The sequence below is a fragment of the Pyxicephalus adspersus genome, chromosome 3 (genome assembly GCF_032062135.1).
Source record: "Pyxicephalus adspersus chromosome 3, UCB_Pads_2.0, whole genome shotgun sequence".
Taxonomy (NCBI): Eukaryota; Metazoa; Chordata; class Amphibia; order Anura; family Pyxicephalidae; genus Pyxicephalus; species Pyxicephalus adspersus.
Genome location: NC_092860.1, coordinates 47,553,770 through 47,581,223, shown reverse-complemented (window position 1 = coordinate 47,581,223; position 27,454 = coordinate 47,553,770).

Genomic DNA, 27,454 nt, shown 5'->3' with positions numbered 1-27,454 from the left:
TTATTGTAATAGATTATTCTAGTACCATTATTTGTATTGCATTTTTCACAGATGGAAAAACTGCGTATAGCTCAGAAAGAAATTGGAAAAAATTGCTTAGAAAATTGAATACAGTTTTGTAATAGATTGGATTCATTCTAATAAGTTCTTATCTTTCTGTTCTTACTCTTTTATTGATTGCTTTCAATGCAGAGCTCATCTGTAATAAATGAAACTAAAAGAGAATACAATTTAAATTTGTGTCCTGTAAATGAATATTTTATATTCCTCAGTTGTATTATTTTTTTTTTATTAAAATAACTTACAAACTTTAAGGAAAAAATAGGGAAATTTGCTTTCACTTTTGTTCCAAATGTAAGAGAAAATTGGAAGAACCTTTTATCTTTTGTCCTGGGATCAACTCTAAAATTTGTTTAAACCCATTGGAGTTTATCTTCCCTATTGAAACAAAGATTTGAGTACAATTTTGAGAGAGTTTCTAACTCCGCCTTACTTCAAAACTAAAAGGATTTGCTTAGTGTACTCATACTACTCTTATTTCAGTGACTTCTTGTGACCGGCTCAAAGATAAAATGATTACAAAACTATGTGCGCTCCAGGTGTTTTGCTTGGATAAGTGTATCTAAATGATGTTTTAAATGGTATGATGATTACGTTCCTTAAAAAGCTTCTAATGATATGAATGTACAATATACCCATCAGCCTGGCAAACATATTGCTCAGTATACATAGTGAAGCAACTTATGTTATGAGGGGAGGGAGAAGTTCCTGGCTTGGCCCCCTTCCAGATGAAATAGAAAAATGAGTGTGGGGGCATATGACAGCCTAATATCTTAATACGTAACTGTGCAAATAACAGGTCTTTACAATTCTTAAAACTGTTTTTTCTTTTAGTGAGAAGCTGTGATGGCAGAGGCACAAGCAAGTTTCACGTCATTGGAGTTACGGGCCATCATGAAGTTTTTGTTTCTCCAGGGAAAGTCAGCAAAGGACATTCACACTGAGATGTCACAAACACTGGGGGAGAAGTGTCCTTCCTACAGCACTGTCAGAACCTGGATATCTCATTTCAAGACTGGGCATTTCACCGTTGAAGATGAGCCCCGCAGTGGGCGCCCCCCAAACTCAACTGACCTGGCAACCTGCGATGCTGTGCATGAGCTGATTATTGAGGACCAGCGAATATCCGCAAAAAAGATAGCCTAGATACTTGACATCTCACAGGAGCGTGTAGGGTTTGTTATCACCACTATCCTAGACATGTGCAAGCTTTGAGCGAAGTGGGTGCTGAAATGTTTGAACAGTAATCAGAAGAAGGAGCGAGTTGAAGCATCCAAAGCCGTTTTGACCCATTTTGAAACTGCACAGGCGTTTTTGGCTAGGTTAGTGTCTGAGGATGAAACCTGGCTCCACATCTATGATTCTAGGGCTCTAGTATCACCGGACAGCATTATGCTAACCTCCTGGACCAGCTGAAGGAGGCAATTAAGACGAAACGCCATGGAAAGTTGACCAAAGGGATCCGTTTTTTGCAGGACAATGCACCTGCGCACTCATCCAACGTTGTGGCTGCTAAATAGAACACCCTGGGTTTCCAGTTGGTCCACCATCCCTCCTTCTCAACTGACCTTGCTCCTTCGGACTATTATTATCTGTTCCCAAATTTGAAGAAACACCTGAAGGGGCAACGTTTTGAGGACATTTCTGACGTCAAAGATGCTGCTGAGAGCTGGTTTGCGGCCCAACCAAAGGACTTTTATTTGAATGGTCTAGAAAATCTGCAACTGCGCTGTACCAAGTGCATCAGTCTCAGGGGGGAATATGTTGAATAAATGTGTTATTTCTTAACTCTGGCTCTCTTCTTTCTGGGCAAAGCCAGGAACTTCTCAGCACTCCCTCATATATTGAGCCATTACATTCGTTACAGTCAGTACAGAAAGTGTGTAAGAGTAAAAAATGGGGGCAATGGAGACATATGCTCTGTGTGCTGTTACAGTAGTAGTAAGTAGTAGTCAGTGGAAATGTGTACAGTGGTAAATGTGGTCAGTGCAGATGTGCAAGTTGTGGTCAGTGCAGATGTGCAAGTTGCTGCAGTAGTGATCAGTGGAAAGGTATGTGGGTGCAGTGGTGATATGCATGGTGTGAACGGGTAATATGGCTCTAGTTCTTTGTAGATGAGTATATTCTGTATGAATTCATTTTCAGTTGTTCTCTTTATGTTGTTTTCTTTATGTTAATGTTCAGTTTATAGCCACCCCTGTAGCTCAGAGCCAGGAGAACTAAGGCTTACAGTCAAGGTATTTTTAACTTAAAAAGGGAAGACCTTCAGTCTGCATATACTCAATCTGCATGGTTGTCCAATTTAAATCCAAGTTTCAGTAAATTGGTTGCCTAACCGAAAATGTAATTCTGACTGACACTTCTAGAGTGACTTTTCAGCACAATGCACCATATGCGGGCTGGCATCACCTTAAATCGAGTTCTTTAAAATAACAGGGTGCTGATGTCAACCTGTATAGCCATCTACAGTAGCATAAATGGTTGAGTTTAGCTTCAGGTACTTAGGGTTAGGTCTAGGAAAAATATCTACCTTTATTTAAGTGACGCCTTACCCAGCAAATTGAATCTCAGTTATACTGTACTTACCAATCAAGCAATTAGGAACTTGCATTGAAGCAAGAGAAGCTGCAAGCCACTTAAGCCAAAGCAAGTCTAATGAAAATGAATACAAAGTAGCATGAATAAAAGACTGTTGTCTCAAGTGGTGTTCTGTAGGAGAGCTTGTTCCTCTTGCATATGGTTGGACTAAAAGCTCTCATTTGTAGGGAGATGGGGCCACAATCGAAGGTTGCTATAGTGTGAGACTTACAGAGGAGACATGCTGGCTTGGAATACATAATATATCAGCAAACTGCTGTCAAATATTACTCACTGTACTCCTTTATTTGCAAATGTTGTCAAATATAATATTACTCATACAGCTAATCAATATATGACATACTAAATTAGCATTGCCTTTTTAAGTTCCACTTCTTCTTACACAGTCAGTCTTGAAATATTAGGTGGAATTCTTCAGCCTAGTTATAAATGATCATATCTGAGCTGGTTTTATGGAGAATCATCCCCTCTAACAAATACTTATGATTATGCATTTTCTCTAATGCATTACTGGAAGTAGTATTTCCAAATGCCTAAATATGTAAAGAACATTTTTCAGAGACTGCATTGTGCTTAAGTAATAATGACATAACAGGAAAAATAAGTAAATACAACTCTCATGCTAATATTTACGCACCAGAACAGTAGTGTATTTTAATATTAATAAAACCACTATTTTGAATAAATAATTACAAAGCCACAATTTTGTTCATAAAAGAACATTTGCTCTAGTCGATAATTGCTGTGCTTCACTAAAGCTTTTCAAGAGTTAAATACACCCTTGAGATTTACTTACAAAACAAACCCAATTAATGCAAATTTAGATTGCAGATGAATTTGCATAATTCATTCAGTAAAAGTGATAATTCACACAAACTGGTGTAGTTGATAGTGACAGAAGGGATTAAACAATGCAAAAAAGCATGCAGTAAATAAATGAATGCACAATAAGTCTTACCATTATAAAGCATAAAAATATATATGTGTTTTTAGTAAAATGTTCTGGTACAATTCCACATTTGCCAAGAAATATTTTATTGTATACCTTTGTTTTTCAGTTAGATCTTTGTATTTTTGTGTTCTTTAACCCAGATCCAGTTGGAATTACTACAGGCTGGTGCAATGAACCAGCTGATTGTAATATATATCAATAAATATTCAGAAAGTAAAGTAATACATATTAAACTGACTACAATTTTGTATATTTCAGATTTGAAAAATACCCAAGGAAGAACCCCTAGGTTTATAAAAAAAGACCCAATTAAATTTAAATGTTAGACCAAATTTAACATCTGGTATATTTTAGCACCTTGATACAATTTGAACAAGGTGGTACCTTAACTTGTTGCTAAAAGTCTTAAAATCTTTTTTTTTTTGCAAAGAAGATATTAAATAATCCCTGCAGCAGATCTCCACTTTATTAAAAAGAATTACCTCTGTAAGTCTCTTCTGCATTCATCACCTCTGAAAATGTCAGATTCCTGGTCCATGCTGTACTCAATGGTCCTGATTTATTGAAGCTCTCCAAGGCTGGAGAGGATATACTTTCATCAGTAAAGCTGGGTGGTCCAGCAAACCTGGAATGATCTGGTATAGGATTGAAAACATTTGCTAACAAATAGCAAAATACTCTTTTGTGGGTTTGCTGGATCACCCAGCTTCACTGATGAGTGTATCCAGTCCAGCCTTTAATAAATCGCGCCGAACGATTCAATCCAATGTCCCACACATCACTACTGTGTCCTGTAGTGACTTAGGAGCCTGTGGGAGAACCACAAAGTAAAGCATGGGACCAGGAAAGAGATGATCCTAGAATATTATGTGCAACTATTTTTTTCTACTACTACTGCTGACCTTTTCCTAAATGAACAATTATTTATTTTTGCACAGATATTAAGGATATTTGCATTTGTGATTTCTACAGGCTGCCATTAAAGAGTGCACTTTAATGCATGGTAATATGTTGCATTAACACAGGTGCGTTAATGCAACACATAGGCTCTATTTAACAGGGAACAAAACTTACCCACAAACATTCCCTTGAGGGAATCTTCCAAGTCTATGTATTTCAAAGGCGGTAATTGATTCCCAACCAGGTAATGTTTGAGGGAATGTCAGATTCTTTGTTTCATAAATAGAGCTCATAGTGTAAATTAGCTCTTAGGCTAGCACACTTAATTGTAAAAAAAAAATCCCTTTCAAAATTTAACCAGCTTCGTAAGGTTCACATTAATATTAGGATTTAAACAAAACACTGTCAACTACATTTCATATATAAAAAAGATTGAGATGGGGATATCCACCTTCCAATTTTAATGTCCCTCTAAGAGTGCTCCAGTAGCCTTAGATACTTTTCTGATGGCTGATTGGTGGACATCTGAGAAAGGCAACCACATTTTGTCAGTACCTAAATTGTGTAGGTGTTGTCCCCTTTATAACTGGGAGGGGAAACCAACGTTTAGTTTCCTGCTTCTTTTTTATACTATCAAGTCAGAGTTGTTGCTGCATGGATATTTTAGCGTGTTATTAACTTATCTTTGGAGCCTATTTTAGCTGTAATTTACAGTTCAAAACATGCCCAAAATCTCTTTTTTTCCCAAATATTGTGGCTTATCACTAGTGAGTCCAATCTGTTCCAACACTTACTATTTCCATATTTATTTTCTACCCTGCAATTTCGATGACTCATTGAAGTCAATGTCTTTAGAAAGCGAGACTCGTAAACAGCCACTGATGTCGCCAGGAGAATTACTGCACAGTACACAAAAGAAACACAATGCTTTGCAAATGGGCCATTTATAAGACAGAAATAAATTGCGAGAACTGTGAAGGAAATGAAATGCAATCATTTATGTCAACGTAGTTCTGCTTTTTAGCTGAGCTGCCTTTGGACCAAGGTAGCATATGCCTGAACGATCAGTCCTATTATGTATGTGGAATAATACTTTGTGATCAAGGTAACGAGGTACAACAAAATTACACCATTAGTTTAATTATGTTGTTCCTAAATGATAATCAAATCTTCAACAATTGTATTTAGAAAAAAACTTACTGAATATTTTTGGGATGAAAGATATTATCTCATTGAAAATATAATAAGGATGAAGGGGTGAATATTTTTGCCATTTGTAGGGATTTTAGTCAAGGTATTGCCAGAAAAGGCCTACAGAAATCCTTTAAATTACATGCTTGGTCAATGACTAGAACATGAACTGTACATGATGTTTTTTAATTGATGACCTTATAGTGTAGGAGTTCTTATATGGTTGAGGATGTGATAATTTTACTTTTTAATTAACATTTGCAGCAGAATCCTAGACTAATTTAGTTCAAAAAAGCATGTATCTTGCTTTTTCATTGCACAAACGACCTGCAAATAGAATCAATAAATTATGATTTAGTAAAGCTGTCCACATTATCACTGCAAAATTTTACAGCTGCTGGTTAATGTCTAGCTGTGATTAACAATTAGGAAACTACAGGTGATACAGCAGCATAAAATTGGCCAGAAGGAGAACAATTATATTGAGCGGGACCAGGCTTGCCTATTAAAGACAAAAACACTTGCCAGGGTTTTTCTGCAGGAATAAAAAAACACTGCTATGTAAAACAGTCAATTAAAGGCAAAGAAAATGTAAAAAATTGGATTTTTGCTTGCACATGGTTAGATTTAGATCAGATAATCTTCACTACATACACTAAGCTAAGTGAAGATTCTCTTTGCAAAGAGAAAATTCTCTTACCTAGCGAATAAAGTGAAGCTGTGCTGACTTCAGCCATCCAATTATGAACAAACACACAAACAGAAACCCTGATTTATTTCTTCTTCCTTATGATTGGGTATTCTTTGCAAAGTAAATTCACTAAAATAAGTTAAAATTCATTGTATAGAAGGAAAATTTACTTTGAAAGTAAACTTTACTTTTTTAGGAAACCCATACCTTCCAACCATTCCGGATCTTGCAGGACTGTCCCCAGAATTTACCATATTCCCAGTGTCCTACAGATAGGGGACCTGCCATGTGCTTGAAGGCTACCTGTCATAAGATAAGCAGATAGATAAGATATTGTTGAGTGACTGGTAGCATATACAGTGCCAATAGAAGCCATTCACTACTGTTTTTCCTTGCCTCCCCAACTCTTACCCAACACTCACTGGGCACAATTGTTCCTTCCCAGCTCCTCTGTGCAATATTATTCTTCCTTTCTAGGCACTATAGTTCTTCCATTTTTTTTCCCACCAGGGAACACTGGCTTCAGAGTAACACTATCTCCCCCATACACACACACTGACCATGGCCTTTTTTTCCCCCTACTGACCAGCAATGAAGGGGTCCTATGATACACATGTATATACACTTCTTACTGCCACATTTTGTACACTGCATTTTCTTGACTTATACATTTTATGTGTTGTAAAGCAGGTGTCCCCAACCCCTGGTCCACGGCCATCAGACAGGTGGGCCACGGCTTTGGCCGGCGCACCCACCAGTGGGGTCAGGAGAAGGACCACACTTGGGGGGATAACAGTGGACAGAGCCACGGACTTTATATCCCAGAGAGATCACAGGCTCAGAGAGGTGGGCAGGTTGTCTCTGGACACAAGGAACAAGGTGAGTGGGTGGGTTCTGGCATCATGACGTCACTCTGGGGGAAAGTTTCTTCCCCTTTGAGTGACACACGGCTCCCCGCGCATGCGCGGTCTGGATTCTGTTGCTGTGTAAGTTGTAAAGTTGAAGGTAGGTTAGAGGAAAGTGTTACACATTGTGAATGTTTTCTTACATTGACTGACTATGCATATCTCTATGCATACCTTTAGATTGGATAACAAGACAAATGATAATACAGATTTAATGATTTTTAATGAATACATTACTGCATTACATGCTGTTTTGGCTGATATCAGCCAGAAGGCCAGCTTTATTATTCAGAAGAATCACAACTGATAGATCTACTGGATTCATAGCAATTCACTCATTTCCTCTTTGCTTCAAACAGCTTAGTCAGATTAGGGGCTGTTTAGTGTTTTTTGTAATTTTTCTTCTAATTTTACATTTTATGCCTCCCTGATTTGTTGTTTTTTTAGAAAGGCAAGAAAACTGGCTTTGCAAACCTTTATTAAATTACTGGGGTTCCAGTGATAAACCTGTGAATGCATAAGCTTGTCTTGTTCCTGATAATTTAATTCCTTTCCTACTCACCTAAATAGCTCCCTAGACATGTATAGTATGTTATACATAGCTGGTAAAGCATTTAGAAGGTAGACATTTTACTATGATATAAAACCGAATTACAGATGTCAGCAAACATGTGTTTGTAGTTTATTGGATGTACTGTCAAGGTAAAGTGTAGTAGGCAAAAAAACAAAAAAAAAACAAATGCACATTTTCCATGTTAGTTTAATTAGTTTTTTTAATAAAGCTCTCCAAGGCTGGAGAAATTAGGATTTTCATCAGTGAACCTGGGTGATCCAGCATGTAATGGATTTTCTAAAATCCATTAGCTATTTGTTAGCATTTTTTTTTAAAACTTGGACCAGATCCATTTCAGGTTTGAAACATGGGAAAGTGCAAAAAGAGAGCAAAGAAAGTGGTTTGAGGCTCAAAAATATATAATTTGTAGGTCAAATATATAATGTATTCACATGTATTAGTTTCATACACAATTACTTCATACATATAATCATCAAATAAACTATATTTAGTGTGTATCCCCTTGTTCTGTTAGAATTCACAAGTGGGGTACTAAAATAAGACAAGGTAATTACTAGCACAATTAGTTTTACATGACCATGTTTCCATATACGTTCCCAACGCGTTTCGCCCAGGTTGGGCTTTCTCAGGTGTGCTTAACTGTATACGATTAGTGGTAATTCAGAAGAAAATCAGAAGAGCCTCAAACCTCCTTCTTAGCTCTCTTTTTGCAATTTTCTTATATTTAATTTCCATTAAAGAGGGTGGCTCACTAGTATACACCACTGATTATTACAGGACAATAGAAAGTACCCTCCCCCCTTTTTTCCCAATCTGATTGATTCATTTTAGGTTTGCTGGATCACCCAGATTCACTGATGAAAGTGTATCTTATCCACCTTTGGAGAGCTTTAATAAATCAGGCCCATTAAAAGAGCCTAACCACTATCATTTTAAAAAAAGAAGTCAACACTGAAGGCCCACATGTTTTCTCAGCACCAGTTTACTTAAATGTTAATATATGGGCTCCAAAAAGCATGTTATTTTTATTAATCTTGGCAACAGTGTATATTTTGGCATAGCAGCATGTGGGTGGCATAAACGTGCATCTCTGTATAGCTGTTACAATCTACTGTTGCTTGGGTGAAATAGTCATTTTTCTGTGATATATATATATATATATATATATATATATATTAACAAATTACCCTTCTAAAAGAAGAACATGTTTCTGGATAAGATTACACAAACAACAACCACAGGGCTGATTATCACAGCTGGTGACTCTGAGATGCCACAATAGTCATTCAACTGAAATAATAAAAAAATTATAGCAAAATTGTTTTGTTTTTCTATTCTGTTTTCTATTGGGAAGATTTTACTTACTCCAACAGTGTTGTAACAGGTGGGTGGAGGGGTTTAGTGTTGAAGCAGGTATGAAAAGGTAATGCAATGTCAGGGCAGGTGAGTGGAGGGGGGTTCAGAGTCTGGGCAGATGTGAGAAGGAAAAGCAATGTAAAAACAGGTAGAAGAAGGGGGTTCAGTGTCAGGGCAGCTGTGACAAGGGACTGCAATGTAAGAACAAGTAGGAGGAGGGGTTTAGTATCAGGGCAGGTGTGAGAAAGTAATGTAATGCAAGAACAGGTAGATAAAGCAGGGTTTAGTGTCAGGGCAGGTGTGAGAAGGGAATGCAATGTAAGAACAGGTAGGAGGACGGGGTTCAGTGTCAGGGCTAGTGTGAGAAGGGATTGCAATATAAGAACAGGTAAAAGAAGGGGGTTCAGTGTCAGGGCAGGGGCGAGAAAGGGATGTAATGTATGAATAGGTAGAAGAAGGGGGTTCAGTGGCTGGGCAGATGTGAGAAGGGAAAGCAATGTAAGAGCAGGTAGAATAAGCGGGTTCCATGTCAGTGCAGGTGTGAGATGGGGCTTCAGTGGAAGAACAGGTTGAAGCAGGGGGTTTAGGGTCTGGACAGGTGTGAGAAGGGAATGCAATGTAAGAACAGGTAGAAGGAGGAGTTTTCATTGTCCAAGCAGTTGTGAGAATCGAGCGCACTGTCATAACAGATGTGGCATGGGGTTTGTTATTTAGGTATATTTTTATCTAATTATCTGCATAAATATGGAAATTATATTCCTATCAATGCATATAGATATTCAATTAAAGAAGGTTCATGCACAAATAATAGCTAGTCATTCAAACAGTTTAATTAAGAAAACAAGGTAAGAAAAAAGAAAACAAAATACAGCTACCAAAAATTTTTGAATTGTTTTCCAACCTGACTGCAATTATACAATTGGAGGCTTCTCCTTAAAACACACCAAAATTAAAATGAAATAAAATATTAATATTAAAATAATATTCATCCATCATTGATCAGTATTTGTCCTAAAATACAAAACTTCCAAATTCATTAATAACATTGCACTCTCTGTGTGGGGTTCCCAACAGATTGGTCACTTATTCCTGACCCTCTAAAATTCAACGTTTCCCTGTACTCTCTTTTAAAAGCTCTGAACTCTTCTAGGAAACTATTTAGTTGAGTTTTCATTTGGTCATTCTCAGCCTGTAAGGAATTGTTTTGTGCCTTTGAATTTTTGAGAGAGACCCCTGGCTTGTGCTTATGAGGATGGGTCCCCCAACGTGAATATACCTCAGTATCCCGTCTGTATGTTTTAAATGGACCTTTGTTTATCCTCTTTTCAGTACCAAGGGACAAACAAAATCTGGCAATATGGCCGAATAGTCCACAAGCATAGCATCTTATCTTGTGAAAGGCACTAACACATTTACTTACCCCTGACATAGGTTTAGGCTGAAGACTGGGAGACTTTGATGACTTCTTACAATACAAAGGAATGCTTTTATTAAAATGGTGACCTTCCCTACAAACACTGGATGAGGTCACTGTCCTAATATCCAAACAAGGCACACCAGTTTCATTTGCAGGTGGGGTTTGTACCACTCTCTCCTTGCCTGAAGATATAGAAGGACCTTCTATTTTATTAACAAACTGATCCTTCTCCAGAGGCAATGTTTTGTTCCCTCTTTCCATTTGCTGGTTACTCTTGGCAATGGCAGCAGCCTTACTGATGGACATGTCATCTGCACAAGCTGGTGCAGTGTTTCTACCTTGGTTCGATTGATTAGAAATGTCAGCCCTTCCTTTCAGAATAGTAATGGTCTGTATCAGCCGTGCCTCTCTCTGCTTGCACTCGGTGTGGTCAATGGGTTTGCCTTTTTTCATTTCTGTGATTTGCTCTTGAGCAACTTTATAGGCACTAGTAAGGTGACCACACTCAGTCTCAGATTTCACCAATAACTGCTTGTATTTAATTAATTCACCTTGAGCAGATCTATAAATTTTACCTTGCTCTTCATGAGAAGATCTGATCATCTCATTTGAGGTGGAAGTGGTATTTAACTCATGAAGTAAATTTTGGTTGGCTCTTTCCATGTTTATTATTTTCTCTCTAGAACTTTGTACCAGGTCCTGGTATTGTATTATGTATTAATTCTGGCACACATGGCTATGCAGGCTTCATACATACCTGCCATTGCTAGGCTTTTTAACTTTTTATTCTTTTTACAGGTTTTAGTTTGCTGGTCAAATAGTTCCTGTACATATGCCCATGGAGACTCTTTAAATTTCACATTTGAAGCAAAGTTGATGCTTTTATGCTTAAGAGTGTAAGCTGACACAAACCTTCCCAAACTGGATAAGGATGCCATTTCCAACAGGCCTGTACCTGGAATTTGCAAACTTAGTATATTCTAAAACTTGTTAAATAACTAGTAACACATAATAAAGTATTAAGTGACCACTTAAATAAACTTTAAACTAAAACCCAAAATGTAAATAAAAATAAAGACCAAAAAGAGAAATGCTAGATAAAGTTATGCCACCCTAGGCTAAAGGTGCGTACACACTTCCAATTTTTATCGTTCCAATCGAACGACGAACGATCGATTGGGCAAAAAATCGTTCGTAAAAAAGTAACCAACGACGCCGACGAACGAGGAAACTCGTTGGAAACGAACGACCGGACCGGCGGATCGGATTGGACGACGATCGTTGAACATCGTTCGTGTGTACGGTCGTTCGTTGATCGTCCATGGTCTGAGCATGCATAATGAACGAACGTTCGTTCACTTTCCTGTCGTGCACATAGTTCCTCTATCGCTCAAACGATCGTATCTATTGTGTGTACAATATCTACGAACGATCATGTCGTTATCTCTATGTGCAGGATCGGTGCTATACGATCGTTCGTAGATATCGTGCAGGATCGTTCGTCGTTCGTTTTCCAACGATAATAATTGGAAGTGTGTACGTAGCTTTACTCCTTTTGAAGAACAAAGACCTGATAGAACAAAGGGTCCTGTTCACCATAAATAGTCAATACACAGACACCAGTCTGATAAGAACAAATGGCCAGCTTTACAGTAAATAGACAACCATGGAGGTTGATATCACTGATCACACCTCCTGCTGGGAACAAAAGGGCTATAGCTACAAGTTTTCCCGCCTAAACAAAGTAATAAAACTTACCCACTGCTAACCATGAAACAAAACCTTAAAACTCAATGGCTATCTGAACCATGCACAAAGTTTTTCAATTTACCTGAGGTGCAACAGGTTTTAGTGTCTGAACAGGTGGGAGGAGAAGTTTAGTGGCTGAGCAGGTGTGAGAAGGGAACACAATCTCATATCAGGTGAGAGGGGAGGTTTTAGTATCCAAATAGATGGGAGGGGATTTCTCAGGGTTGGAAAAGGCAGGAGGGGGGTTTAATATTAAAGCACATGTAGGAAGGTGGTGCAGTGTCAAAACAGGTGGGAGGAGTTTCATAATTGGAATGGGTTGGAGGAGGGGGTTCATTGTTGGAAAAGGCTTAAGAAAGAGGTTCAATGAGAAGACAGGTAGGAGAGAGTTTACTGTGTGTGATAAGGAGGTTTAGTGTCAGAAAAGATGTGAGGAGAAGGTTCAGTGTTAGACCAAGCATGAGAAGGTGTAATGTCAGAACAGGTGTGAAAAGACAATGGTCCCCACTACAAATTTTAAAGGTGAATCCTCCTATTGGGACACAAATGGTAGTAAGAACCTGGCATATATTCTAACCTTTCACATTCTTTTGGCATTGAAATGCTGTTAAATATTAAAGCCAAGCTTCATACAATTGTAAACCATGTGTATTGTTTGAAGAAAAAAAAAACACAGTCGGGTCAATTTATAAATCAGTGAATCTGACATTTCCTGAAACATTCCCTGGTGGAAAAATTTTCAGGTTTATGATTTTCCATGTGGAGTGGAGTGTTTGATTCTCCACTAGGAATGTAATATTCACTGCTTTTTAAATAGACCGCAGTAAGTTAGGCATTCATCCACAATTTCACTTTAAAATCTCAATACAGTGTATTAAATGTCAATCTAACAAGGAGTTGTGAACTAAATCTTCAGTTATTAGGTTGAATTTTACATATATAAAACATATAAATCTAATTAAGGGCTGTGAATGAAATCTTCACTGAATTTACATAAAAGCTCTGTGGTTTTGTAGTGTTAAAAATATTACAAATTTTGAGTGTTATAAATGTCTTCTTTTTTTTCTTACACTTGCCAGGAACTACTGACCAAAGTCTGCTTTCTTATGCTTATTTAAAAAGACAACATGCTTGTGCCTGCATACACATTACAAAATATTTTTATTGTAAGATAATTTCCTATATATAATATTATTTGTAAAAAATTAACCAGTAAAAAAGTTGAGAATGCCAAACATATAATACATAGACATAATGAGAACAGAGTCACTGAGCCCCATTGGGATGTAATGCTAAAACATTCAAAATATTTGCTGTGTCTCCCAAGTTTAACTACAGTGTTTCAGACTCCCTGTGGAGAGCTAACAAGAATCAAATTAGTGCAGTCAAGAAAACTAGGTCAAGTTCACTTACTGTCTCAAAAAGTAAAACCAGCTCAACTTCAAGAAGCTGTCTCTTCAAGATACAAGTCTTTGTTTATTCCCTGTCCAATTTGACAAGTCTTTTACTTTATTCAAATACAGTTCATATAATCTCTTGTCTTCTCTGCTCTCCTCCCAGGATTTGGATAGTGATAGTCTTTTTTCTTTTATCTTTATTCTGGAAAACAAGCATGTGTATGCATATTTGTATTTGTACATATGCTGTATATATTTGCACACACATAGTATCCCTATCCTCCTTCCTCTCTTCACATACATTCATACCAAGGAGTATAATAATAGATAAAACAAGATAAACATAGAAAAAGAAATACCTTGCAGTCATTTACCCCCCCCCCCTTCCCCATCTAAAGCTAAAAATCTATTTTGGCTAGAAAATTTATACAGCAATGACATGAGATTAAATTGAGGTGCTTTTTAGTTGCATTGCTATTTAATAAACAGACAATACTGAAATAAAAGCAGCACAGTATATCAAAGTATCTCTAGTTTAGCAAATGAATCTATGTATTAACGTTGGCAGTGGTTTTCTTGTTCATCCATTTCTACACTATAAACTAAACACTGAATTCCTGAAGGGTGACGTGGTAAATGTCAGTGAATATTGTAGATTCTTGTTGTTCAATGGCTCCAGCTTATTGCTACACTGGACAATTTAATTCCATGACATTTGTAAAGAACATAACTTTACTTTATGGATAACTGACAGTTATCAGTTTTTCTTTAGTCTAATAAGCTTCCAACAATATTTATAGGGTTCATGAACATGAAGAAAAAAACTAGGCAGAGAGGTTCCATGAGGAGCATTGACTTACTTGTACTACTTACTTCTTGCTTTGGTGAGTTCTTATGAATGCTGTGCACATAATTTTAAATCAACAAACTGTTTTTTACTATACTAATATAGTGTCGTTTGTTTTGTTTTTTGCTCTTGACCTTTCTTTTTGTATTTCTTAGTGTTGTTTCAGGGTATTCACTCCTCCACCCAGAGTCATCTGCATGTAGTTTTACTGGTGTCCTTATCCGGACTATATAAATGGTATTTGGGAAGCAATGGGCAGGAGTGTCTGGAGATAGGATAACAGTTAGGGAGTTGTTTTAATTTGTGCATAAAAAGGTTACCAATGTAGCAGCTATAAGAAATCAGATTTGTATAGTTACTGTGCAAAATACATTTCTAAAAGTTTCTAGAATAAAAGGCAGGAGTGCTATTATTTCCTATTGAGACAGTCACACAAAGATTTCCATTATTCTTTAGTTATCCCTAGGTATAAGCTTCCCATTCAATGAGAATCTATGGTTGCGTCCTATAATAAGTTGTCTGTACCAGCTGGCTGTGATTAATGACTGGGATATCAGATATGTCAAGGCCTAAAGCTAACAATGTTCTGGGATTCCTCTGCCTACATTTATTAACAAAGAATCTGTGCCAGTGATGTGTGATTATAATTTATTATCTTGGTTCCCTAATCTTGTTTTATGTTCTCTGTGACAGTCTGGGGTGTGAAAAATGTTATAAAGCAGAATAGGTCAGAGTTAAATACTTAAGAAATAAGGATACAGATGTCAAAACCTTAGAGAAATATTGTGCTAGGGATATAATTTTGTAGCACTTAGTGGTTTTAATAATGTAATAGAGCAAGAGGCAGTAAACTGACATTCACTTGTCGGTCAGGTTAGGAAAAGATGTCACCCCTTTTTACTGACTCTGTGTATTACAAATGGGTTTTCACCTTTGCTTAGGGGCAAAACAAAGGGCCTGTCATTTTTTTGTTTTAATAATAGTGGATCATAATTCGTTAACGTGCAGCCTAACACTGTTTGATTATCTAAATCTAAATACTATAAATTCCAAATCCAGTTAACATATGATACACATGAAAGTTACTTTTGTTGGCGCCACTAATGCAACAAATAACCTGTCTTGTCACAATTTTTTTTTTTTACATTAGGTTCCACTTAAGTTGCTTGAATTTACTAGAGGCTAAAAGAACGAAAGTAACTCCTGCCAAATCCTATGTTTGCAAACATGCTTTCTTACTGCCCAATGCTATAATTTGTGAACTGGGTATTGACATCATCCTGCACAGTGTAAGGCTACATACACACGTCAGATGATTCCTGTCTGATTCTCGTCTCAGGGCTGGCATTGGATGAGAATCTGACGTGTACAGGGGCTGTCTAATGTCGTTCATGGATTCGTCCAGGCGGATCCATGAATGGCCAAAGACAACCAACCGTTACGCAGCAGGGTGCCGCTCACTCGTTCTCCCCCTCACCTCTCCATAGAGCAGAACCGCGCTCAATCATGCATCTTTCAGTCTTTTGTCATTGGAAAGGATCATGAAAGATCCTTTCCAACAAAAAAATATGTGTGTGCATAGCCTAAGGCTCATAGTCATGCACTTAGGGCATGACGTCCGTGGTCAGATCAGTGGGGCAGCGTAACGTTTGAAATGGTCTAGCAAAGCAGAAGAGTGCCAGTGGGAAAGGGTAGTAGGTAATTTTTTGTTTGGTTCAACCATTCCCTAGATAAAACAAGCTAATAAGCCTTCAGTGGAGAAGGGTTCTCACTACAAGGGTTAAAGACATTTCTTCCCTTTTTTCCCCATTTCTACCCTTGTCCTGATATTAACATTGTGCTGTTTACATCATCCTGTTACTTTGTGCTGGAGGCTTGTGTTTTTCCCTCAGTACCCACTGTCTGATCACTCTTTTGTCACAGTTATTATCATTGTCACTTCCTAGCTCGTTTTTGATGCCTGCCTGTCAGATCAAAGATAACTACATCAAGCCATAGCAAATGTGGCGTGGTGCAAAGTAAAACCCGCAAGGTATGAGAAAGCAAGATAGACATTTTACTTTACTGTGTAGTAACATCAAGTAGATGACTATTTGTTAGTACCACAGAAACAGGGCATTAGGAATTTGCTACCCACACTCCATTTAGATATTTTTTATATACCGGTATATATTTTTTTTGACCACAGGCTGGCTAGAGCTCTTTCCGCCTCTGTATGACTGTTCCTGGCCTGCCTCTGTCTAAAAAAAAAAGACATGGCATAGTAATAAAAAGGTTTAATTTAAAAATATCATTAACATGTTGGTGGTGGGGGGACAGGAAAGGTAATTTACAAGCAGATAAAAAAATGAGTTTAGAAGCGGAACAAAGCATGTATAAATACACAGTTACTCCCTATACTACATGGTGACTTCTGCGGCATTGTGACTAAAGAGAGAAAGAGGAGAAGCCAACCTAAATTTGTATACATTTTTTAAAGTTAAAAAGTTTAAAGTTTTTTTTAAGTACATTTTATTTTTGTGTTGCACATATTATTTTTTTGTACAAAAGTTAAATGCTTATTTGACAGAAATCTGCAAAAAAAAAAGTTTTGCTTTACCTATACTGGTCGCCCCCTGAAGTAGTAGCGCCTACTGGTAAAGGAACATTGTAAGGCTGTTTACCCTCCTAGTTACAGTTTTGTTTTCAATGGTTTTTATTGCTTTGTTTACAAATTAAAATATAAAAGTGTGACAAGAAATGTTTCTGAGCCAACAATTGCTAGTTCCCTGTTCATGCTTTTTTTTTTTTTTTGCATACTATGTACAATACCTATTTCAGTGGTTACTCATTATGTATGAATGCATTTGTTTTTTTGTATTCTGCAATTCCCGTTTCCTGTCAATAAAAATGATTAAAAAATAAAAAAATATACTGGTAATCTAGTGATTGATTTATTTTTTTAGCTATTAAAGAGCAAACAAATATTAACTGTTACAATTTGTTAGAAACACTGTATAACAAAAATAAAAACTCTGGTAAGTTATTTTCTTCATACACATTGCAGGATGTTGTTTTGCATGAAGTATGATTTTACATTAGTTAAACATGCTGATATTAAAAATATGTTTATAGTTTGTAGGACTAATAACCCCAATACAGAAGTTAGAAAAGTTACAGTACCTAAAAACAAATATATTTTTCTAGTTAAAGTTTTAAAGTAGTGTCTTATGTGATGTCTTCACTCATCTTGTATTTCCTTAAAGGATTCCTGCATATGTTTAGTATATTAACCCATCAATGATCTTATCTCATGGAATACCTATGGAAATTTCTAGGGAAAAACAGATTCAATCTTATCTTACAGACCTGACCTTATTTTACATTCTATATCCTTGTCCACGTTTAGAAACACACACTACAGGTAAAGATGCCAGTTACAATGATGTAAAAGCTGTCTGCCAGCTAATATTTGTCTATGAACAGATAGAAAATGAAAACATTTATCTGACTGACTGACTTAGGCCACATTTCAGCTTTCCCTAATCTCTACTTTCCAATAAATTTATAGCTTGTGATGTCTTGCTGGGTATTTTCTACCAAGGAAGTACACTTTTAGATTTAGTTCTAATATTTTTAAAGCAATATCAACATTCTTGTAAAGTACTATTTATTCAAATTGAGTTCCTTTGTCTGCTAGAACTAGCAACTAAGTTTGGTTAATATTAGATATGCATGGCCAAATGGGAGATCAAAGGGCTGACACTCATTCATTCATCAGTGTTGCTATAAATAACACAAAAAGCATGAAAGCCCATTTAGATGTATGCAGTTTGTTAATGTCTGTTTATTAAGGTCGCGCATTCAAAATAAATTTACTGCCAATTCCCCGTAACATGCAACAATAAGCACAAAACTGTTATGTTCTAAAACACTGCAATACTGTATGGTGTTTTGCAATCCAGGTGTGTTGCCTTGGCACAGATGGGTGACTTCTAAATGATGCAAGTTTTTGCAACATTCTTATGTTGCACATTAAAAGTAAATAGTATAGCAACAAATGTTATGTTTAATTACCAGATATTACCACAACAAATGGATCTGAATGGGACGTGGATGTTTTCAGGTTATCAGCTTACAAAGCTGCATATTTAGTGAGTCATATAAAACCTACTTTATAACTTTATATGTTATTTAGAATTCAATAGAAATATAGTCAAAATGAAAAAAATAATATTATTGTGTACCTGGAGTCAGTCGGTAAAATGTACTAACTACAACTCCTCCACAGCCAGACCCACTTGCATCCACTGGCCCATTTGGCTTGGAAACAAAATTAATTTAGCTTGTTAACTGCTAGGTGAGATGAAATTTCTACATGACTATGGACATAAAGAAAGGATGGCTGCTCATTTATTCCATAAAATACTCCAGTGGGTTTGACAGTAGAAGAGGACCATATAAAGTACGTACGGACAGTATTACACAGATGACCAGATTTTTTTGCTGATATACCTCAGTTGTGTCCGATGATACCTTTTTTTCCAGGACAAGCTTTTGGGGTCTAATCACTTTTTATTAGTCCAAGCACAACTGATACACAAAGGTTTACAAAATGTAATTATTTATACAGTCATCAGTAGTTTTAAACTGTATGGATCCAGTGAAGTATTTATTTACTGGATTTCCAGCTTAAAAAAAACATAACTAGTATTTTAAAAGAACTCCAATATCAATAAATCATAAAAAAAGATTGTTTAACACAGACTACACAATTCAAGTTTTCTCGAAGAAATGGACGTTGTCCAAAACCATAAAAAAATATTATATACTTACAAGCCTATTTCTTCCTGCATGCCAACACAGTCTATGTTTTCCAAAGTTTAGAAGAGATAAACAACTGGCTCCAACTTAAAAGGATAGCCACATCTTGGGCATAGATAAGCTTTAATATGCCGTTGAACAATCACTCATTATGTATGTAGTAAGGGCAGTAAGGCCATTTTCACGTAAAGCAAGCATGACAATGTGGCAATTATATTGTTTCTCTCCAAAATGAGCTAACTTTCCTCTGATCACAAAATCAGGGTATGTATATATGTCCTGGTAATAAAATGGAAATGTAGTAGAAAGTTATATAATAGTTAAGTTAATAATGGCCATGTGTTTTTACTGTTGATCATGAGTAATCAAGTGATCTGAAAATAATTTGGATCATTTCTTGCATGTGCGCTAAATGTATCTTTTTAACCACTTGAAAAGCAAAAAAGACATCTAAGAAATCTATGGTGGTGATTAATTGCTCTGTATTACCAGCAGGAAAAGCTGTCAATATACAGCCACTCCTGTGAAAATTGACCCAGATAGTTTGAAGTTGTTCCTATTGGAGACCTTGCCCTTTTGGCACTCTTACATACATGAAAAGTTGCACCCACTTTGAGCCAGATTTAATAAAGCTCTCCAAGACTAGAGAAGATAGACTATCATGGGAAAACCTGGGTTATTAAGGTTCTGGAGAGAACATGGGAGAACTTGGGGGAGCTTTAATAAATCAGGCCCAATGTATATGCCATTATAGTACTATAGCATAATCTCCTACTTTACCTGCACTAACACTACAAATCTAGAATTGGGGTACCACTTTTGCTTTTTTGCAACTATTGTATGGTTGTGTTTAGAATGAAGGCTAGTCCCATGATGTTGACGAACCTCTTTATTTCATTCTACATAATTTTCTATGCTGTGCTCCACAACCTTCCAGGTTGTCATTTGAGCAGTGCTTAACGTAGACTGTGGCAGAAAATCTTACTTATAACACTACATAGACTGTAGCTGTATTTTCATTGAGAAAAATTATGGATGCAAACTGATGACACAAACACAAATCAGTTTCTCAAGCTTGAATTAGTCAAATTGTTACAGGGTGACAGGGGTTATGGCAGGATCACCAGGTAGTTGCTGCTGATAAAGGACATCACTTAAAGTATTCACAGTTGTGCATCCCATGCACAAAGCAATGCATCCCATTTAAATTGTAAGGTTTACATGCATTTGAAGTCTAAAACACAGCAGATCCTTTGTCCATATACGTTATGCTAAAGGATGTCCTCCCTTTCACTCTCCGTATGTGTAATGTATGACCTAGTCCCAGCCAATCCAGCAGTGTGTCTGCCTGATTGTATAGAAATATACATTACAGTACATAAGGTATAAACCACTAGAATTTATATAACCTTTTATTCATATTACTTTTTTTTTTACAACTTGGCCACTGTCTGGTCAAATCTACTTCAGCCTATTACTTTAAAAAGAGACTAGTCCAATAATACCCAATATTCTTCATTTTTAAGAAACAAAATATACTTGGTTTCTACTAAAAACGAACCCTCACTGGCAGCTAACCTGAAAAATCAATATATTTTACAGAAATTAGAGCCAGGATACAATTTAACAACCAAGCATAAAATGACCTTTCACATGTGTTGACTCTTATGAGCTAGCAGGGGTGAAATAGAAGTGTACTTGAGGCAGATGGGCACACTTGGTGAGCTTTCAAACTAATAGGTTTCTTAATACGCTCTCTCTTTCTTGTGCTTGAAGTGCTGTGATGCAATACAATCTTTTCAGGAGATACAGATCTCTACTGGTAAAGCCTAAAATTATTTTTAATTAAAAGTATTTCTTACAATATAATAGAATTTAAAATTGTTAAAAAGTTTATAAAAATTTAGGGTTTTATGGACAACCTGATATTAAGAAGGATTTCAAACTGTTGAAAAGGTTACAAGATTTGAGGTTATAACAAAGAGTTTACATTGGATTGTAAGGGATTTGAAATTGTTTAAAAAAGGTACAAAATAAAGGCCTGTTCAGATTTTACCAGTTCACTTATCAGTTTTTACCTTCCTCTTTACAGCCCTGGTCATCCCAGTCTGGCCAATAAAAATGGGCACAGAGCGAAGATCCTGAACCCTTGGTTGTGGGTGTTGCAAAACTCTGCAGTCCTAAAGCAGAACTACAGCTAAAAAACTATAGCTAAAAATTGCGACCAGGCAGGTCCTTGATAAGTCCATTGCTTGTTACTTCTGCAATAAAAATAAAATTACCTGTCTGTTCGCAATTTTTTTTAATACTCTCAACTGTCTCCATATCATTGCAGGCATAGCCATCCTCTTATTTTCTTCCTGGCATTGTACACTGAGCCCCTTTTTTTAAAAAATAAGACAGCATACAAGCAGGTAAGTATATTTTATTGCAGAAGGGACACCACCTATTCCATTCTGCAAAAATGACCTGCCTCCTTAAACATTTTGACATAACCTAATAATGTATGTGTTGTCATATGATTAAGTGCAGGTGCATTGTCCTTTATGTATAGTGCATTGGGGTGCCATTTACAATAAATACACCACATAGCACTTGGAGGATAAGCTGAGCTAAGACACACATTTTTAATGCACATAACTGCAACACTATAGTCTAAATAGGCCTCTTTTTGAAGATTTTATAATAGGAATAGTGACATTGAGCACAGACTCCACATTTAAAGCTTGTAAGGTTGATTGATACTACTACTGTTCAATAAAAGGGGCTCAATTTATATGTTTATATTCAGATCAGGCCAAGAAGTTTTTTTTATTGTTCACTGACCCCCCTAACCTAATAAAAATAATAATAAAAACACAGCTTTAATAACACTATAAATATGATTAATGCTGTTATTTCAAAATATGAAATGAGACATCCAAGACAATGTAGATGATTTACTAATGGGGTTTAGGTTCTTCACTCAGTAAAGTATCATTCTAAAAGGGATGATTCACTGCAAAAGAGAAAGTAAGAAAACACGTTTTTTGCTTTCACATATGTATGTATATATATATATATATATATATATAAATATATATATATATATATAAAAGAAACATTTCCCCTATTTCTTGCATACAGACACAATTTACAAAATATGATTAAGTTAAATATATTTTTGTTGTTGTAATAATGAACTGCAATAGAGAACAAAGGTCAGCAAGTTAAGGTTCTCTCTTTGTGAAAAATTTATTTTCTGCATTGTAGACACACTGGTCAACCATGGTATAACACTAAATCAAATCATTAGGTAACATTAAATCAATGATTGTGAAAAACAAGAAGAAAATGTGATTGAATTTGATATATATATGTATATATATATAAAAGTATAAAGTATATAGTTTGTTCCAATCACTTGCCACCATAGACAAAATATGATGTTATTGCAACCACCATGTTCCAAACAAATTTTATTTTTTGTACCAAAAGGTAGGTTATACTGCCTTTATGTTAAAAATAATTTTACTTGTTGGTCATTCCTTACATTACACCATCCCAACAATACATAGCACCTGTTGAGGCTACCTTACATTATTCTTTGGGACATATTTCAACATTAGATCTGCCAGAATGTCAAAAATTATTTTTCTTTATGTTTTAATAATTGTTTAATTAGTATCCAGTATGCACAAAGTTTTGTAATTATAACCATCCCCACCACAATCATTTAAGTTCAACATCAGTAGATACACACATTCCATAGCCATATACTGTTTGTTTACATATCAGATACTAGTATTGTACTAGTACAGGAGGTTCTGTCTTGATGGTTAGACTACTTCCACAAGCTAGATTTGATCTTTCATGATCGTTTCCAATGACAAATGACTGAAAGATGAATGAATGAGAGCTGTACATGCAGCGCCCTTCTGTTCTATGGAGAGAGGAGGGTAAGAACGAGCGAGTGGCACCCCACTGCGCTCTCCTCTCTTCACTTCCATCATGGTCCCTTGTCTTCTGTCAATCATGGATCCACCAGGACAGATCCATGAACAATGTCGGCCAGCCTCTGTACACGTCGGATTCTCGTCTAAGACTAGTCCTGTGGCTCATATCAGGCGAGAATCATCTGACGTGTGTATGTAGCCTTACTGCCAATAAGAATGAGAAAGATTCACAGTTACAAAGTCACAAAGTCTGTATACTCTTTCACAATGAAGGTATTGTGATGATTTATCAGTGATCCAGAAAATCTCTCAGTGATTTCAAGTTCTGTGTTCAAGTTTGGAATGATCTTAGGCTATGTACACACATTGGAAGATTGTCACCCTTGATGAATGATTTTAATCATCTCGAACGACAATCTACTGCAGTGTTTCTCAACCGGGGTTCTGTGGAACCCTAGGATTCCTCCAGAAGTTTCTTTTTCCTGTTTCTTTTTCCTTGTGCAATGACCAATTTGTGACTCGTAGGTCAGTTTAACTAATACCCATAATATTTTTGGCTATCTGTATGAGTGATATTCTTCCCACTGAACATCACACTAATGTATTGTGAGATAAAGTAATTAAAGCAGGGGTTCTCTGCAGACCTGAATGGTATAGCAAGGGTTCCCCTGTGTTAAAAAGGTTAAGAAACACTGATCTAGTGTGTGTACAGTTGTCCCTCAACATCATTACCTATCTGTCCTTGCAGATCAACAAACAACAAAGTGGGGGTGACCACTTTACAACGGGGTACCACTCGCTCATTCTTCCCCCTCTCCCCTCATTGAACAAAACAGCACTGTGTATATAGCACTTGTTTGTTTTATGGTCATTGCAAACGATCATCAAAGAATAATTTTAAATATACAAAACGAATATGTGTACAGAGCCTTGGTATGGCTTTTACAAACATTTTATAAGTTATCACAGTTATTTACAGCCTTTTTTACATGGTATATATCGGTGGCCAGTCCACGGTGTACCCAGCTGAACAGCAAACATAGCCATTGTCTCTCAGATCCTAGTGAGAAAACATACAATACATTACTAGTTTGTTGGTTTGTTTTCTTCTGGGTCTTTATACCAAGAAAATGTTGTCCTACTTGCAGCTATTATTGGTTAACACATTTTTATGGTCTGAAATTTAGTCTTTCTGTGTCTTGATTTTACAATTAGCTTAGCAACATCTTTGTAGCTGAAAAAAAATCTTTTTAGCAGTTTAAAGGATATCATTGTCATGTAAAAGCTCTTGAATTACGAAAGCATTTGTATATCTCATTAATTCACAGGCAGTTCTTGCTTGGTTTCTGTAAAAATCGATTTCCTTTTTTTTTGCACTCTTATTAAATTTTTCTCTGAAATGTAAAAAAAAATACTGTAACATTTTAATGCAGTTCAATAACATTTGACATTTATTGTGTGACAACTAGATCATTACATGCTAGAATAAAGCAAGAAGACTAAACGTTGTTTACCTATAAAAGGGAGAATAGAAAGACAAACAAACAAAAAATCAACAATCTTTTTAGCAACTGTATATTGCATAGTCTGTATATGTATTTACACATTCATCACACTAACCCTCCAACAAAAAAACGCAACTGAATACTATAATAACTATAATATATGATATGCAGATGTGCACATGCACACTACACCTGACATGAAATGCACGTGAAATGTATAAAATATAAAAAAAACAGTGTTTTTCAATAGATTATTCAACCCAGGGTGTATGTCTAACAGATTAGAATTGTACTTCAGAGATTCAGCCAGTTGTCATGTGCTAAGAGTGGACATGCTGATAAGAGTTGAGAGAAGAACTCTTCAGTTTTCTGTCTCTCCTATTACTGTCTATTTGCAGACTTGGGGAAGTACAAGACTTGTAAGCATTATTAAAGTACAGCAGAGACAGCTTAGGCCTTTACCCTGACAGACAGGCCTGTGCTGTCTGGTAGTTCTGTGTAAATCCCAGGACTGGATTGAAAGAAATACAAATCCTCTGCGGGTATAACAGCTCCCATATATGTATTTTATCTGATATTTAGTGGTCCCTTTAGTAATAAAGCATACACACCTCCCTGATCACTGTCTCCTGATAAAAAAGGTGCATCCCACCATTCTCTGGGGCTGACAGGACTGAATGAACCCTGTGCACTTACACAGGGGGTTATATCATCCTGGCCTGGCCCATCAGGATGGCGGAAGATCAAAACTAGTAAGATAAGAAGAAAGAAGATTGCGCTGTCCCCAATAAAACAGAGGCAGCTGAGTGTATTTAAAGGATCACGATCATGCAGAAAAGGACATCGCCTGTTCCTTCTGCAATAAAGGACATGCCTGGTCGGAATTATTTATATATATTTATAAATATAATTGCTTTTCACACTGAGCAATTGTCACCATAAACTTGCAATATTAATTGCCCCACAGGTAAAGAGTTTTTACCCCAATACTTAATTGGGTTTAGTATAGTATTTTTTGTCCACTAAAAATGCCCTAAAGTGGAATCCTTACCCCCATTTATTTTTCTTTACATTACCTGTGGTTTCCACCTGGGTTGGAATCTTGGATTTTTTTGCAATGATACCGCTAGGATTTTAATCACCTGTTATATTTATAAGTAACACGTTATACACACAATATATAAAGTAACACGTCATACATTAGAGGAAGTTACACCTAAAGCTGGATTTGTTTCTGTTATTATTTTGCCTTCCATGGTTCCTCCATCAATGTGCTGATGAAATTACTAAATTAAACCTTTCTATTTTTTATTACATACTGCATGACGTAAAATCAGAGTAACCTATCTTAGTACAGAAAAGGGAGCCTGTAGAACTGTGCATGATTGAAGAGGCATTGGGGCGGATTTACTAAAGAAATAAAGGCTTTTTTACAAAGTAAATTATTCTCTTGAGAATATTGCACTTAGCTAGGTGAATATGGTGAAAGCTACCCAAAGCATACCTGATGGCGTGCAAGGAAATCTAAAAAAATGGCTTTTGCATTTAACTGGAAGTCAGCAGAACTATAAGTCATCTCCTAAAGTAAAATATTTTTTGCAATAGGAATATTCTATAATCCTTTAGTAAATCAACACCTCTACTGCTTGCCAGCAATATTTCTTCAAAATGTACATTAAATTGTGCTAGTGCATTTCAATGTACATTGTCAGCATGTCTTTGGAGCCAGGATAAATTAACTCATGTGCAGGAGTGATACCAAACCCAGAAAAAGACAGGATTAGCAAAGGCAATGTAAGCAGTAAGTGATGTCAGCAGTGGTGATAAAACACCTAGGAACACTGCAGATAAAGTGGGGCTTCTGCCATAATGTGCACATATTCTATACATTTTTGAACATTATTGTAAAAGTTCTGGGGTACCGCAGCAGACTTTAGTTCCCCTTTGGAATCTGTGTACATGGTCTTCTTTACCTGAGTTTTAATGGAATGTACTATTTTTTGGTTTATTTACATTGTTTACAATGTTTACTTCATTGTTTGTAAAATAATCTTATAAAATCATATAAAAAAACTTGTTTATTTTACTAGCTTGGAAGATTATGGCAAAGAAACCGTTGAATGTCTATTTCCACAGTTTTAGTCCCCCACTGAGCAATGTAATTGTAAAACTAGATGCCTGCTGCACTGTAAATATGATTTTATTTAAAGGCAAAAAGCTAAGATTTCTATATTCAAGAAGCTGTGAAGAAAAAGCAAGCTAACAATTATCACTGTAGTTCTTTACAAATGGTTTATATTCCAATTTCAGTCCCTGCATTCAGTTCATCACATGACTGACATAGGGCAGGGAGCAGGGTAATGGAAACAAAACACACATACCACATAGTACATGTCAACAGAAACCATTAGTGTGATGATTCCATTATCATGTATTTTAGCTGCTGTGCTAAAATCTTAATGTATAACTGTATTTAAAGACTGTAAGATACCGTGTTTCCCCGATGATAAGGCAGGGCCATCAAATAAGACAGCCCCCCCTTTTTAGGTAAAAATGAAAAATAAGCCCCCCCCC